At 46.9% G+C, this 16,742-nt stretch overlaps 1 long non-coding RNA gene across 1 annotated transcript in view; it reads left to right on the top strand.

Annotated features, from left to right (window-relative positions):
- LOC310650467 overlaps positions 1-16,742 on the top strand; it is a 376,544-nt gene that overhangs the window by 277,831 nt on the left and 81,971 nt on the right. The window lies entirely within an intron of this gene.

The following is a 16,742-nucleotide window of genomic DNA, read 5'->3' as shown; positions in this document are numbered from 1 at the left end:
GGAAGACCCCCACCCCCACTCCCCTCACCCAGTTCCTCTCTGTCGCCAGAGGGGGGGGGTCTTGGCTCTTTGGAGGGGGGGGGAGGTGTCTCTCACCTAGTTGAAGGGATCCGGTGGATCCGCTGCTCTCCGTGGCTGCTGCTCTGCCGGATCTCCCTGTCCTTCTGATTGCAGGCGGAGATTTCGATGGGAGGAGAGTCCGGAGATTGCGCAACCCTTGAAAGCGGCCAACAACTCTTGGCTGCAAAAGGCAGTTTCGCTTTCCTTTCTTTGAAAAGGCTTCCGGGGGGGGCAGGGGAGGGCAACGCTGACTCTCCACCCTTTAAGGCAGGGGTCTTCAAACTTGGTCCTTTTATGACTTGTGGACTTCAATTCCCAGAATTCCTCAGCCAGCTTGCCTGGCTGAGGAATTCTGGGAGTTGAAGTCCACAAATCATAAAAGGGCTAAGTTTGAAGACCCCTGCTTTAAGGCCTGCTTGCTTCTTTCTTGGATTTCAGAAGGAAGCATTAAAACACGATCATAAATCTCTCTCTCTTTTCTCCTTCCCTTTCTTCCCCTTATTCTCTCATTCACGTTTTCTCTCGTTCTTTCTCTCCTTTTTCTTTCTCGTTTCTCTCTCTTCTCATTCTCTCCCTCTTTCCTCCTTCCCTCCTCATCCTGTCGTTCTTCCTCTCTCTCTTCTCACTTTCTTTCCCGTATTTATTCTATTTTTCTTCTCATTTTCTCTCGCTCTTTCACCCTCATTCTTTCTCATTCTTTCCCTTTCTCTCTTTTCATTCTCCCTTTCTTTCTCATTCTTTCCCTTATTCTTTTTTCCTTCATTCTTTCTCTCACCCTCATTCTTTCTCTTTCTCATTCCCTCGTTCTGTCTCATTTCATTCTCTTTCCTTTTCTCTTCTAATTCTACCATTCTTTCTCATTCTCTCTATTCTAATTCTTTCTCCTTCTTTTTCTCTCCTCATTCTCTTTCTCCTTCCGTCCCTTTCTCCTTCCCTGTCATTCTTCCATTCTCTTTAATACCCGCTTCTTTCCCTTTCTTCTAGAAAATGGTCTCTCTCTGTCGTTCTCTCAATCTATTTCTCCTCCTCTCCCTCTCTCCTCCTTCTCTCCCCCTGAGACTGTGTCCTTCTTTCTCTTTCTTCTAATTCTTTCTTTCCCTTCTTCTTTTTCTTCTCAATTCTCTCATTCTTCCTCTGACCCTCATTCTTTCCCTTTCTCTCTTTTCATTCTGTTTGGAAGGTGGCTCAAGATCCCCAAAGAAACAAACAAACTCACTTGGAATTCCAGCAACAAAGTTTTGTTGAAAAAGAAGCACTTGCAAAGGCTTGGGGAGCTGAAACACACTGTAGGAGTCCGGCCACACCTTAAAGCCCTGTTTGACACATTTTTACATCGTACCCCCATGCAGATTCCCCTCTCCCCTTGCCCACTCAACGCCCCTTCCCCACTCCTCCAATAACTACTCCAGACCGCCTCAAACCACTATCCCTCCCATGTTCCAGGAAGCCCCTTTCTGCACATCCTATCTATTGCCATCTAATTTTCTATGAACAAAGCTCAATTCTTATAATCATACCCAGGGCTTTTTTTCTCATAGAAGGCTCAGAATGGCGTTCCGGCACCTTTTTTGGATGGAACCTTGTAGGGTAGGCAAGGCGGTTTGTATGACATGTGTGAGTTCCGGCACCTTTTTCTTTTACAAAAAAAGCACTGATCATACCTATATTTGTTTGCGGTTCTACCTTTGCTAGCTTAAGCTCTAAACCTTATCCTGTTTTTGTGTTTCCTCTGCTTGCGGTTTCAGTTAGCTAGCAAGTTCTACTTTTTCTTATTTGCATGTAATTAACTTGTCTGAATTTCTGACTTTCCGGTGGCTTCCTCTCTCTGCCTCTCGACTCATTAGAAATTTCTGAATAATAATCTACACCTTTCAATTCTCTTCTCATTCTCTCCCTTTCTTTATCCTCATTCTCTCTTCTAATTCTGTGTCCTTCTCTTTCTATTCTAATTCTTTCTCTCATTTTCTTTCTCCTTCTGTCACTCTTTCTGTTTGGTTCTGATAGACGAGGACTCAGAGAGGTTTTGCTATCAAACTGGTTTATTTGATACACATAAGTCAACTGGCAACTGACAATTGTTGCAACCTTTTATAGTGGAACTGTTTGAACTGTAACCAATCAGCAGCGTTTATTTTCCCGCTTCTTGCTCATTGCAGCCAATGATTGCAGCAGAATCTCCCGCTCTAGTCCAGCAAATACTGCAGGCTGCAATTCCCTTGTTATTAACTATTTACATACACAACACCCCTTACCCCCCAGTTGTTGTCATTTATGAACAAAGTCTTTTAAGTATTTTGGTGGCCTATGGATCCTAGAAGGGTATCTATTGCCCTGGCTGCTAGGGACACCATTACCAGATAGGCTGCTTGGCTGATTGTCTGTGTTGGACCTGGACTCTTGGTTGCCTAACTCTGAGGCTTCCCGATTGCTAATTTGTGAATTTGTTTTGGTTTGTGTTTGATGATCAGTGGTGGCTAGCCTACTCCTCAAGGGTAATTCCCAATCTAACTGCCTAGCTTGTTGTTGTTGGTTATCAGGGCCTGAGTTATTTTTCAGTTCGGCTTCCCCACTACCTGATGTGTTGTTATCACTGACCCTGAATGTGCTGTTCCCCACAAATCTGTTATGGTCCCCCTCTTCTGGTACGCATCCGCTGGTTCTCTTTCTTAACTGATCTATGTGTCTCTTGCTGACCCAATTCCCTTCCCCCTCAATGGTGTACGACAGGGGCCCCAAAATTTCCGTAATCACCCCTGGGATCCACTTGTCCCCTGATGCATAGTTTCTGGCCCATATCAAATCCCCCACATTGAATGTTCTATTAGGCATGTCCAATTCAGCACTTGGTGGAAGTCTGTCAGGGTGTAATCTGTCCAATTTGGTGGTTAGTCTTCTACCCCACCTCATTTCAGCTGGACTTTTACCGGTGGCGGTACATGGGGTCGTGTGTTGGGTCAGCAAGAACTCAGCCAGTCTTTGATGCCAGTCACCTCGAATGATTCTTTTTAATGCGTCCTTCGTGGTCCTCACGTTACGTTCAGCCAAGCCATTGGAGGATGGGTGGAAGGGTGCTGATGTCTTGTGCTTAATCGAGTTGGCCTTGAGGAAATCCTGGAATTCAACAGATGTGAATTGTGGCCCATTGTCAGACACCAGTATATCAGGTAACCCATGAGTGGCAAAGAGGCCCCTTAGCACCTGTATTGTCTTACCAGAAGTCATGGAACTGACTGGTACTACCTCCAACCATCTGGAAAAACTGTCCACAACCACCAGAAATGTCACCCCTTGGAAAGGTCCAGCAAAATCAATATGAATCCTGGACCACGGATTTCTAGCTAACTCCCATTTATGCGTGCGGATGTGTTGTTGTTCAGGCCTAGAGCGTTGACACTGATGGCAATTGGCAACACATTCCTCAATGTTATTGTCCAGACCTGGCCACCATAGGTGGCTCCTAGCCAACGCCTTCATGCGTACTATTCCTGGGTGACCCTCGTGTAATTCTAATAGGATAGCTGTCCTATGTATTTTAGGAATAACCACGCGGTTTCCCCACAGTAGACATCCCAAATGAACTGATAATTCATCTTTTCTTCTGACATAGGGAATGTATTTGGCATCCGGATTGGTATTAGGCCACCCACTTAGAACCCAAGCCATTATCCTCTTAAGAATTGGGTCAGAGTTAGTTGCCACAGCTATATCCTTGGCTGTTAAAGGCCAGTCCGGGATGTCCTGTAGGGACATTATTTGCCCCACAGGGGCAGGGTCATCCTCTGTTATGTTTAAAGGCAACCTGCTCAGGGCGTCCGCGTGACCCATGTCCTTGCCTGGTCTGTATTGGAGAGAAAATGAATATGCTGAGAGGAAAATGGACCATCTCAGCATTCGGGGTGACATGATTTGGGGAGTCTGTTTATCCGTAGTGAATAGCCCCAACAGGGGTTTGTGGTCAGTTAGTATGGTAAAGTTCCTACCATAAAGGTAGTCATGGAACTTTTTAACTCCTGCCACAATTGCCAATGCTTCCCTGTCAATCTGTGCATAATTTCTCTCAGCTTTGGTTAGTGTCCGAGAGTAGTATGCAATTGGTCTTTGTATTCCTTGGTTGTCTAAATGGCTGATCACGGCCCCCACACCATAAGGTGAAGCATCACACGCTAGGTAAATGGGTTTATTTTCAATGAAATGGGTTACAGTTGATTGGCTGGAGAGGATGTCTTTTAACGTTTGGAAACTCGCCCTATGCTTGTTAAGCCACTGCCATGGGGTTTTTTTATCCAAGAGCCTATGGAGAGGTTCTGCAATGGCAGCTTTGTGAGGCACAAATGTGTGGTAAAAATTTACTAAGCCAAGGAAGGCTTGTAATTCTGCCTTGTTTTTTGGTTCAGGTGCCAATTTAATTGCCTTGATTTTATCAGGGGTAGGATGAATTCCATTCTTGTCTATTCTAAACCCTAGAAATTCAGTGGACTTAACCCCAATGCTACACTTTTCCTTTTTTAGTTTTAGTCCAGCCCTCCTGAACCTTCCCAATACCTGTTCCAGTCGCTCCACTAACATTTCTTCATCTTTTCCAGCTATCAGGACATCATCAAAGTAAGGGCATACACCAGGTATGCCCTTTAAGGTCCTCTCCATCACTTCTTGAAAGATGCCTGGAGCTGCTGCAATACCAAATTGCAGTCTGTGGACCCGGAACGCCCCCTTGTGGGTAACGATCGTCTGTGCTTCTGCAGCCTCTTCAGAAACAGTCAATTGTAAGTACGCATGCGCCAAGTCTAACTTGGCAAACATGGCGCCGTCCTGGATCGTCGCGAGGACCTGCTTCACCGTCGGGACCGGGTAAGCATGTTTTTTCATTCCAATGTTGAGGGTGGCTTTGTAGTCAGCGCAGATTCTCACATCCCCGTTGGGTTTGAGGGGTGTGACAATCGGCGTTTCCCACAGGCCTCCCTCAACGGGTTCTAGTACCCCTTGGCCTACAAGCCGGTCGAGCTCGGCCTCGATTTTTTCCTTCAGCGCGAAAGGCACCCTTCGGGCCTTAAGCCTGATCGGTTTCACTGATGGGTCTAGGTTAAATTTAATCGGGGGCCCCTTGTATTTACCTAGAGACCCATCGAATACGTCTGCAAATTCATTGCAGACTGATTCGAGGGTCTTATTTTTAATTACTGAATTTATTCCCCCAACCCAAATGCCCAGGGCCGGGAACCAGTTAAGGCCAATTAGACTAGTCCTGTGCCCTTCAGTAACTATTAAATCTAAGACCCCCTTAAATCCCTTAAATTTTACTTTAAGGCTAGCCTTCCCTTTTATTTTTATGGGGCTTTTTTGGAAGTCTGTTAATTTAATTTTTGTTGAACTAAGTGGAATTTTCCTTCCACTTAATTGTTCAATCCTCTCAAGGGTTTCGCTGGAGATTATCGACACCGAAGCCCCTGAATCAATTTCCATTCTGCAAGGAACCCCTTGCAGATGGACTATGATTTTTAATTTTCCTTCTGGAAAATTGCTGTTTTTTCCTTTTCTCCTGCAATTGACACGCGCCACCTCCCCTCGATTTGGAATTTTAACCCGGGGTCTAGGGGACTCTTTGCCACTAAAGTAAGGGGTTACCTTACCTTCGGCCCACACATCTACTTCGTTGAGGCGGTTGTCCCGAGCCCGGCTCCTACAGATGGCCTGGATGTGGCCGGTCCTCCCGCATGCCCTGCACTTTGCATTTCTGAATCGGCAAGATGCACGAGGATGGTTGCCTCCGCAGCTGCCACACCGGGTTTGGCTGTCGTTGTCTTTCGGTCTGGTTGCGGTGTCCCTCCAAGGTCGTTGTGCCCCGGTTGCTGGTCTCTGTGGATTTGCGGTTTGTTGTCGGCGGTTAGGATCAGGCCCCTCGCTTCTGGACGGTCTTGGCGCCAATTTTCCGAATCGCCTTGAGACTTCGGCGATGTCGTCTTCCCACTGTTGATCCACCTCCCCGCAGTCCACATAGCCTTCTTGGTTGATCTCAGACGCCGCCGCCATGCTACTGTGGGGGGGGTCGCGATACCCGGTAGACTCATACGTTAAGAGTTCGTCTATCACCTCCTGCAGATCGCCGGTGGGTTTGGCGATTATTCTATTTTGTAGCTGCTCGTCACGCAAGCCCAGCACGACTCGGTCCCGAATTCTTATTTCTAAGTTGTCGTATTTGCATCGTACTGCGGCTTCTCTGACGGCAGCGACAAATTTTTGAATGGATTCGCCCGGTCTTTGGTTCCTTTTCTCGAAGATGCGGCGCCAGAATAGCTCCGATCTTCTAGGCGTGAAGTGGACCTTTAATTTGGCTAACAGGTCGGCATAAGGCACACTAGAGACTGGTTGCGGTTGGCACAGTCCGACAGCGATTCTGTAGACCGGTGTGCCGCAAATCGTTAGTAATGCCGCCGCCTTTTTCCTGTCTTCGGTGATTCCATTCACTAGCAGGAACCCTTCAACTTGTCCAATGTACTCTTCCCAATCCTCGGGGAAGTTTGGGTCGAATTCCTTCAATGACCCTATTTGCGCCATTCGGAGAATTTTCTATTCGCCGCGGCCGCTCGGTTGACTGTGACGCTTTTTCGAATTTGCCGCCTTTGCGCGACAATCGACGATTCTCTGGTCTTCAGTCTATCCCACCCTCGTCGCCAATTGTTTGGTTCTGATAGACGAGGACTCAGAGAGGTTTTGCTATCAAACTGGTTTATTTGATACACATAAGTCAACTGGCAACTGACAATTGTTGCAACCTTTTATAGTGGAACTGTTTGAACTGTAACCAATCAGCAGCGTTTATTTTCCCGCTTCTTGCTCATTGCAGCCAATGATTGCAGCAGAATCTCCCGCTCTAGTCCAGCAAATACTGCAGGCTGCAATTCCCTTGTTATTAACTATTTACATACACAACACTTTCATACCCTCTCCTTTCCCTCTTCTAGAAAATTGTGTCATTCTTTCTCTCTCCATTTCTCATCCTCTCCCTCTTTTCATTCTCTCCCCTTAATTGTTACTTTCGTCTCATTCTTTCCCTTATTCTCATTCTTCCTTTTCATTCTCTTCTCGTTCTCCCTCTCTTCTAATTCTGTCACTCTCTCTTCTAATTCTCTTTCTTTCTTTCTCCTTCTGTCATTCTTTCATCCTCATACGCTCCTTTCCCTCTTCTAGAAAATTGCCTGTCATTCTTTCTTTCACTCTATTCTCATCCTCTCCCAATTCTGTCATCCTTTCTCTATTTCTGTCACTTTGTCATTTTTTCGCTGTCTTCTCTCCACACACACAAACACACAAAGAGCGAGAGAGCGAGAGACCGAGTGAGCTCTATTTCTCCTCAAAAAGATTATTTTAGTTAAGAACTGCTTCAGTTCATTGTTTACGCTGGAATTTTTTTCTTCCCGTGGAACGTAAGCAAAACCTCGTGTTTGTCCAATAAATGGTAAATACCAAAAAGATAAAAAAGACACAATTGTTTTAGGGACGAAATCATGAGGAGAAATCCTGAGGTAAACGAACTGAGCGCAAAAGGGCAGCCAGGGAAAAAAAAAGGCGGGAAAAGAAAGGGAAAACTCCCCCTCCCCCCTCCACACCCAGAACGACCAAGCGCAGCGTCATACCCCATCCTTTCCTTCCTTCTCTGCCTCCCTTTTCCTTCCTTCCTTCCCCCATCCATCTTTCCTTCCCTGCCTCCGTCTTCCTTCTATCCTTCCGTTCTTGTCTTCTTTCCTTCCCCATCCTTTCCTTCCTTCTCTGCCTCCCTTTTCCTTCCTTCTCTCCGTCTTCCTTCCCCCATCCATCTTTCCTTCCCTGCCTCGGTCTTCCTTCTATCCTTCCGTTCTTGTCTTCCTTCCTTCCCCATCCTTTCCTTCCTTCTCTGCCTCGTCTTCCTTCCTTCTTTGCCTCCCTTTTCCTTCCTTCTCTCCCTCGTCTTCCTTCCTTCCTTCCCCCATCCCTTTCCTTCCCTGCCTCCTCGTCCTTCTCGTCTTCCTTCCTTCCTCCATCCAACTTTTTGTTGCTTCCTCCCATCCCTCCATTCTCCTCCTCTCCCTCATCTTCCTTCCTTCCTTCCTTCCTCCATCTCCTTCCCTCCGTCTTCCTTCTCTCCCTCCCTTCTCGTTTTCCTTCTCTCCCTTCTTGTCTTCCTTCCTTCTTTCCTTCATTTCCCAGACTCCAGAATGGCTCCCAGGGGCTGACCCACAAAATAGGAATACAGCTTTTTTTTTTAAAGGAAAAAAAAAGAAGGAAAAGCCCCAGACAATCACCCAAGGGGCAACCACTAGGCCCCATAGCCTCGCCCAGCAGAAGGCCCGGTTGCAGAATAGGGTCCAGAAGAGGAAGGGGGGAGTCACGTGGCCCGTTGGGGGGGGAGGGCTCACTGCGAGGGGAGGGGGGAGCCCCAACCTCCCCCCCAACTCTGCGACGCTCCTTCACTTCAGCAGCCGCTTCAGGGAAAGGTCGCCAGGGGGAGCCAGGCCACGCACACTTACAGCTGATTGGCCGGAGAGGGCCGGCGCGCCTCTGCCTGAGGCGCTCTGCGCTGGGATTGGTCCTTTTGGGTGTGGGAGGGGGAGGGGGGAGTTTCCCCTTTCTTTTCCCGCCTTTTTTTTTCTCCTCCCGGCCGCCCTTTTGTGTTCCGTCCGTTTACCTCAGGATTTCCCTCAGGATTTCCTCCCTAAAACAATCGTGTTTTTTAAATTCTTTTTGGCACTTACCATTTATTGGACAAACGGGAGATTTTACTTACATTCCATGGGGAGAAAAAATTCCAGCGTAAACAATGAACCGAAGCAGTACTTAAATAATCTTTTTGAGGAGAAATGGAGCTCTCTCTCTCTCTCTCTCTCTCTCTCTCTCTCTCTCTCTCTCTCTCTCTGTGTGTGTGTGTGTGTGTGTGTGTGTGTTTCTGTGGAGAAGACAGCGAAAAAAAGAATGAGAAGAATGAGAATAAGGGAAAGAAAGAATGACACAATTGGGATGAGAAGAGGGAGAGGATGAGAAATAGATGAAAAGAAAAAGAATGACACAATTTTCTAGAAGAGAGGGGATGAAAGGATGAAAGGGACAGAAGGAGAGAGAATTAGAATGAGAGAATGACAGAATTAGAAGAGAGAATGAGGGAGAAAGAAGAATGAGAATAAGGGAAAGAAAGAATGACACAATTGGGATGAGAAGAGGGAGAGGATGAGAAATAGATGAAAAGAAAAAGAATGACACAATTTTCTAGAAGAGGGAAAGGACAGGGTATGAAAGAGTGACAGAAGGAGAAAGAAAATGAGAGAAAGAATTAGAAAGAGAAGGACACAGAATTAGAAGAGAGAATGAGGATAAAGAAAGAAAGGGAGAGAAGGAGAAGAGAATGGAAAGGTGTAGATTATTATTCAGAAATTTCTAATGAGTGCAGAGGTCGAGAGAGGAAGCCACCGGAAAGTCAGAAATTCAGACAAGTTAATTACATGCAAATAAGAAAAAGCAGAGGTTGCTAGCTAAGAAACACAAAAATTGAGGATCAAGTTTAGAGCTTAAGCTAGCAAAGGTATAATCACAAAGAAAGATAGAGATGATTATAAGAATGGAGCTTTGTTAATAGAAAATTAGATGGTGAGAGATAGGATGTGCACAAAGGGACTTCCTGGAACGTGGAAGGGATACTAGTTTTAGGTCCAGATAATTGGGGAAGGGATGAGTGCAAAAGGGGAGGTGGGAATTGCAGGGGGGGGTTAGGATATAAAAATGTGTCAAACAGTTCTTTAAGTTCTGGCTGGACTGCTACGTGGGCTTCAGCTCCCCAAGCCTTTGCAAATGCTTCTTTTTAAACAAAACTTTGCTGCTGGAAATCCAAGTGAGTTTGTTTGGTTCGGGTTCTTGAGCCACCTTCCAAACAGAATGAAAAGAGAGAAAGAGAAAGAATGAGGGTCAGAGGAAGAATGAGAGAATGAGAAGAAAAAGAACGAGAAGAAGGGGAAGAAAAAATCAGAAGAAAGAGAAAGAATGGCACAGAGTGAGGGGGAGAGGACGAGAAGAGAGGGAGAGGATGAGAAATAGATTGAGAGAAAGAACGGCAGACAATTTTCTAGAAGAGGGAAAGAAGAGGAAGGTAGGAAACAATGACAGGAGAAAGGGACAGAAGGAGGAAGAATGGGGAGAGAAAAAGAACGAGAAAGAATTGAGAGAATGAGAGAAATGGTAGAATGAGAAGAGGAAGAAAATGAGATGAGGGAATGAGGAGGGAAAGAAAATAAAGAGGGTGAGAGAATGAAAGAAAAGAATGAGGGAAAGAATGAGGAGAGAATGAGAAAGAAAGTGAGAATGAGAAGAGAGAATGAAAAGGGAAAGAATGAGAATGAGGGTGAACGAATGAGAAAATAAGAACAATAGAATGAGAAATAAAGGAAAGAGAATGAGAAGAAAGAAGAGAAGAGTTAGAGAATGAGAAAGGGAGAGAATGAGAAAGAATGAGATAAAATGAGAAGAAAAAGAGAATGAGAGAATAAGGGAAAGAAAGAGAATGAGAAAAGAGAGAGATTGATGATTGTATTTTAATGCTTCTTTCTGAAATCCAAGAAAGATCCAGAGAACCCAGAAAAATCCTTTGCAATAAGAGAAGCAGAAAATGTTTTCCACAAACGACTTCCCAACCACACGGCAGAGGGGAGCAAATGCCTCTCTCGGTTCCTCGTTGTTCTATATCGGGGATGTCCAAACCCGGCAACTGTGGGACTTGTGGACTTCAACTCCCAGCATGCCCCAGCCAGCCCTGGAGGAGAAGCACCTCTAAAAGGGCAGGGGTCTTTCACGCTTCCTAGCACTGAGAATGACCAGCGGAACAGCTTGCCACCAGACGTTGTGGGTGCTGCAACCCTGGAGGTTTCTAAGAAGAGACGGGACAGCCATTTGTCTGAAATGGTCAAGGGTCTCCTGCTTGAGCACAGGGTTGGACTAGAAGACCTTCAAAGACCCTTCCAACTCTGTTATTCTGTAAGGGTCTCCCGCTCGAGCAGGGGTTGGACTAGAGGACCTCCGAGGGCCCTTCCAGCTCCATTCTGATCGAGCGAGGTCTTCCTGCATCCTCTCTGCTTCCTGAGAGACCCTGAGGTTTCTCCCCAATCGGCTTCCTCCCAGGTGGGCTGGAGCACCTGCCCTTCCCCCTCCTGAGCGGGGAGCTCCGAAAGGGAAAGTTGGAAGGGAAAGGGAAAGCTGCCAGTTCAGCCGGAGCCTTTCGGAGAAATAGCCTGTTCCCTGGTCTGTTCCAGCTCTATCCTATGCTATCCTAACCTATCCTATCCTAGACCTATCCTATCTTTCCTATTCTATCCTATCCTGTCCTGTGTCCTATCCTATCCCCTATCTTATATCATATCCTATATATCTCCTATCCTATCCTCTATCCTATCCTATATCCTATCTTTCCTATCCTGTGCTATCTTTTCTATCCTATCCTGTCTCCTATCTCCTATCCTATCCTATATCCTATCTTATGGCAGAAAGTGAAGAAGAACTAAAGAGCCTCTTGTTGCGAGTGAAGAAGGAGAGTGCAAAACTTGGGTTGAAACTTAACATTAAGAAAACCAAGATCATGGCATCTGGCCCTCTCAATTCCTGGCAAATAGATGGGGAAGAAATGGAGGTAGTGACAGATTTTATTTTCCTGGGCTCCAAGATCACTGCAGATGGGGACTGCAGCCAAGAAATTAAAAGACGCTTGCTCCTGGGAAGGAAAGCCATGGCAAATCTAGACAGCACACTAAAAAGCAGAGACATCACCCTGTCAACAAAAGTGCGTATAGTCAAGGCTATGGTCTTCCCAGTTGCAATGTATGGCAGTGAAAGTTTGACCATAAGAAAGGCTGAGCGCCAAAGAATTGAGGCCTTTGAACTATGGTGCTGGAGAAGACTCCTGCGAGTCCCTTGGACTTCAAGGCGATCAAACCGGTCAGTCCTAGAGGAGATCAATCCTGACTGCTCTTTAGAAGGCCAGATCCTGAAGCTAAAACTCAAATACTTTGGCCACCTAATGAGAAGGAAGGACTCATTGGAGAAGAGCCTAATGCTGGGAAAGATTGAAGGCAATAGAAGAAGGGGACGACAGAGAATGAGGTGGCTGGATGGAGTCACTGAAGCAGTAGGCGCGAGCTTAAATGGACTCCAGAAGATGGTAGAGGACAGGAAGGCCTGGAGGAATGTTGTCCATAGGGTCGCGATGGGTCGGACACGACTTCGCAGCTAACAACAACAACAACAATCCTATCTTTCCTATCCTATCCTATATAGCATTCTATTCTATTCTATTCTATTCTATTCTATTCTATTCTATTCTATTCTATTCTATTCTATTCTATTCTATTCTATTCCATATTTTCTATCCTATCCTATATCCTATCCTATCTTCTATTCTATCTCCTATCCTATCCTATCTCCTATCCTATATATCTCCTATCCTATCCTATATCCTATCCTATCCCCTATCCTATATCATATCCTATATCATATCTCATAGCCTGTAGCATATCCTATTCTATATCCTATCTTTCCTATCCTGTCCTGTCCTGTCTCCTATCCTATAACCTATCCTATCTCCTATCCTATCTCCTATCCTATTCTATATCCTATCTTTCCTATCTTATCCTATCTTTTCTATCTTATCCTATCTCCTATCCTATCTCCTATCCCCTATCCTATCCTATATCCTATCTTTCCTATCCTATCCTATATAGCATTCTATTCTATTCCATTCCATTCCATTCCATTCCATATTTTCTATCCTATCCTATCTCCTATCCTATTCTATCTCTTATCCTATATATCTCCTATCCCATCCTATCCTATATCCTATCCTTTCCTATATCCTATCTTTCCTGTCCTGTCCTATCCTGTCTTCTATCCTATCTCCTATCCTATCTCATATCTCCTATCCTCTATCCTATCCTATATCCTATTTTTCCTATCCTATATCCTATCCTATCCTTTATAGCATTCTATTCTATTCTATTCTATTCTATTCTATTCTATTCTATTCTATTCTATTCTATTCTATTCTATTCTATTCTATTCTATTCTATTCTATTCTATTCTATTCTATTCTATTCTCCCCCAGGACCCCAACTTGGAGCACCATTGAAGCAAGCAGGCCTCAAAGGGTGGAGAGTCAGCGTTGCCCTCCCCCCCCCAAGCCTTTTCAAAGCAAGGAAAGCGAAACTCCCTTTTGCAGCCAAGAGTTGTTGGCCGCTTTCAAGGGTTGCGCAATCTCCGGACTCTCCCCCCCCCCATCGAAATCTCCGCCTGCAATCAGAAGGACGGGGAGATCCGGCAGAGCAGCAGCCACGGAGAGCAGTGGATCCACCGGATCCCTTCCACTAGGTGAGAGACACCTCCCCCCCCCGCTCCAAAGCGCCAAGACCCCCCCCCCAAGTTGGCATTGCTGTGGTGACAGAGAGGAACTGGGTGAGGGGGGTGGGGGTGGGGGTCTTCCTGGGCATCTGGTGGGAAGGGGGTCAAGGGCCGACTCCTTTGACGTGACTACAAGGGGTCCCTCGTCTGGAAGGGCGGGGGAGCAGACCAAAGCTCTTGCAGGGATTGGGTTCCGTTAGTCGAGAGGAAAGGAGGACGGGGGGGGGGATATGATAGCAGCATTCCAATATTTGGGGGGGCTGCCCCAAAGAAGAGGAAGGGGTTCAACTATTCTCCAAAGCCCCAGAAAGCAGGAGAAGCAGCAACGGATGGAATCTAATCAAGGAGAGAAGCAATGTGGAATTCAGGAGAAGGTCCTAACGGTGGGGACAATTAGCCAGTGGAACTGCTTGCCACCAGAGGTTGTGGGTGCTCCAACCCTGGAGGCTTCTCAGAAGCGACTGGACAGTCACTTGTCTGAAATGGTCAAGGGTCTCCGGCTTGAGCAGGGGGCTGGACTAGAAGACCTCTGAGGTCCCTTTCAGCTCTGTCGTTCGGTAAGGGTCTCCTGCTTGAGCAGGGGGCTGGACTAGATGACTTCCAAGGTCCCATCCGAATCTGTTATTCCATCAGGGTCTCTTGCTTGAGCAGGGGTGGACTAGATGACCTCCAAGGTCCCTTCCAGCTCCGTCCTCTTGTGATTCTGTAAGGGTCTCCTGCTTGAGCGAGGGGGGGGCTGGACTAGAAGACCTCTGGGGTCCTGTCCCGCTGTATTCTGATGGACTGGGTGGGTGGGTCAGCTGGGATGTTCCAGGATCCCGTCTTCCTCCTTAGCAATCGGAAACGGAGGAGGGAGGGGGAGGGAAGAGCAGGGGACTCAGCAACAAGGGTGACTCAAAAGCCCCTGTGTTGTTCAGAGGGGGGGTATTCCTGAGAATTTGGGGAGGGGGTCTGGCTACTTTTCTGACGTTTCTGACGAGCCCCAGTCCAGGCAGCCAGAGGAGGGGAGAGCTAAGAACCAGAGAGTAGGGAAGGGACACCTTGCTTTAAAGCCCCCCCCCCGACCCTTAGGACTCTCAGTCCCATCTCCCTCCCCTCCCACGTCCTCCCCCAGGAACATTTCCAGTGATCCCCTGCCTCCAGGGTTCGCCCTCCCCCGTTTCTGTCTCTCTCTCTCTCTCTCTCTCTCTCTGTGTTTCTGTTTTGTGTGTGTGTGTGAGAGAGAGAATGGTAGGGAGTTGGTGCTGCACTCTCCTTCCCGCTTCCGTGAAAGCCTCCCTTGAGCAAATTGGGGTGGTGGGGGGTGTGGCTGAAGCCCCAGCCCTGAGGGACCCCTTCCGGGATGGGGAAAAAGAGGAAGTTTGCAGGCGTTTTTGCGCCCCACAGTGTGGCACTGCCCCGTTTCCATCCCCCACGGCCTGGTGGCATCCATTTTTTCACCATGCAGCAATGGCAGTGGCCTATTTTTTGTGCCCCGCGGTGCAGCGGTGGCCCATTTTCACACCCCTTGGCATGGCAGGAGCCTGTTTTTGCATCCAAGGCACAGTGCCTCTTTTTGCACCCCACGGCTGCAGCACTAATGCAAGGGAGGGGGGTGCTCCCACATGCGCGCCACCCGGCTGCAGCCCACAAGTTGGGTACCTCTGACCTAAAGGAATAAGACAGGAACGACAAGGATACTGATAAAGGAATAGTACCAGGAGTTCTCGGTTAGTGACCATTCGAAGTTACGGTATGAATGACAACAAGTGACTGAGGACCGCTTAGCTTTCCCATGGTCTTGTGATTTATGTTTGAAGGCTGGACAACCGACTCGTTTTTACGACGGTCGTAAAGTGTTCCGGAGTCACACAATCCCCTTTTCCGACCTTCCGACAAGCAAAATCAATGGGGGAAACCCTACTTGCTTCACAACGGCATGACTAACTGAAGAACTGCAGTGATTCACTTAGTGACTGTGGTGAGAAAGTTGTCAAATGGGGCAAGGCTCACTTACCTTTCTCACTTAACTCTCCCACTCACCACAGTGGGAGTCGTGGAAAGAGTAACAACACACGATTACCGCTGATTGATCAAAGAAAGGCAGTCTGAGCTGGGATTGGTTGCCTTGAATGAAAAGGGGGCGTTTCCATGTTTCTTGCCTTTTTACCCTGTGTGCCCTTGTTGCGCATGAATTTAAAAACAAATTAAATCCTCTAATTGGGTTGCAAAGAAAACGAAATTTATTGCTAGCAAAGCAAAGAAAATGAGCAGTTTGCAAAGCGCGATGGATCCGAGTCAGGACTTCACGCAGGAAGTTCTGAAGCAGCAGACAACACGCGAGCCACGTTGAGCAGTCATTTTTATATATCCTATCGCGATGCCCCATTTCCCTTCCCCTTTGATGCCATTGGAAAGACCCGCAGAGGTCACAATCTATCAGAAGCGCCTAACCGGAAGATATTATCTCTGTCCTCGTCTGGTCAGGTTTCCTGAACATCCGACATACTATCATATGTGGGCATGTTGTGGTTCGGGCCGAAATTCACAGTTTATTCTTTAGTTTTAGTGCACTCATCCTGTATATTTTTAAAACATCCTTTTCCCTTTAACTGTTTCCCTCACCCTGTATGCCAAGGGTCCACAACCACCGGGCTGTAGACTGCTACCGGTTCACGGCCTGTTAAGAATTGGTCCGTGCAAGTGAGCAAAGCTTCATCTGTGCGTATGTGGGATCTAGGCAGGGTGTGACACCATCCTCCCCCTGTCCATGGAAAATTTGTCTTCCGCAAAACCGGTCCCTGCTGCCCAAAATGTTGGGACCACTGCTGTGTGCTCTCCGAGTTCCACCTCATGAAGTTCCTGCTGTGTTGATTTACCTGGCAATGCTCTTGTTTGCCTCTCTTGTTTACTGTGAATGTATTTGTGGACATAAAACCACAAGTTTGTGTCAGCGGTCCTGACTCCATTTTGTCAGAAATTCTGTTTCCATTTTGCACCACAGATCAAACAAGGAGCAATGTAAGGACCCACCTCAGCTAACCACACAAGAAAGCAGGACTCTTGAAACAGGCATTGTCTCAAAAGGAAACTTTTATTAGAAAAAGGCAGGGTCTGAGGAAAATCCCGCTTAAACGATATAGTTAGACTAGCAATATTCCTCCTTCCACCAAAATCATAATGTTCATTTGGAATCTAGCCAATCCACAGGTGGCACGATGTGCGGGTAACTGGCACAGTTGGTACGCATCTTCTCCAGTTTCATTTCTCCATAACCGTCTCCCTGATAAGCGAGGCACATTCCT

This window comes from Vipera ursinii (genome assembly GCF_947247035.1).
Source record: "Vipera ursinii genome assembly, contig: SUPER_Z_unloc_1, whole genome shotgun sequence".
NCBI classification, from domain to species: domain Eukaryota; kingdom Metazoa; phylum Chordata; class Lepidosauria; order Squamata; family Viperidae; genus Vipera; species Vipera ursinii.
Note: the sequence above shows the minus strand (reverse complement) of the source record. Positions and strands in the feature narration are given on the sequence as shown.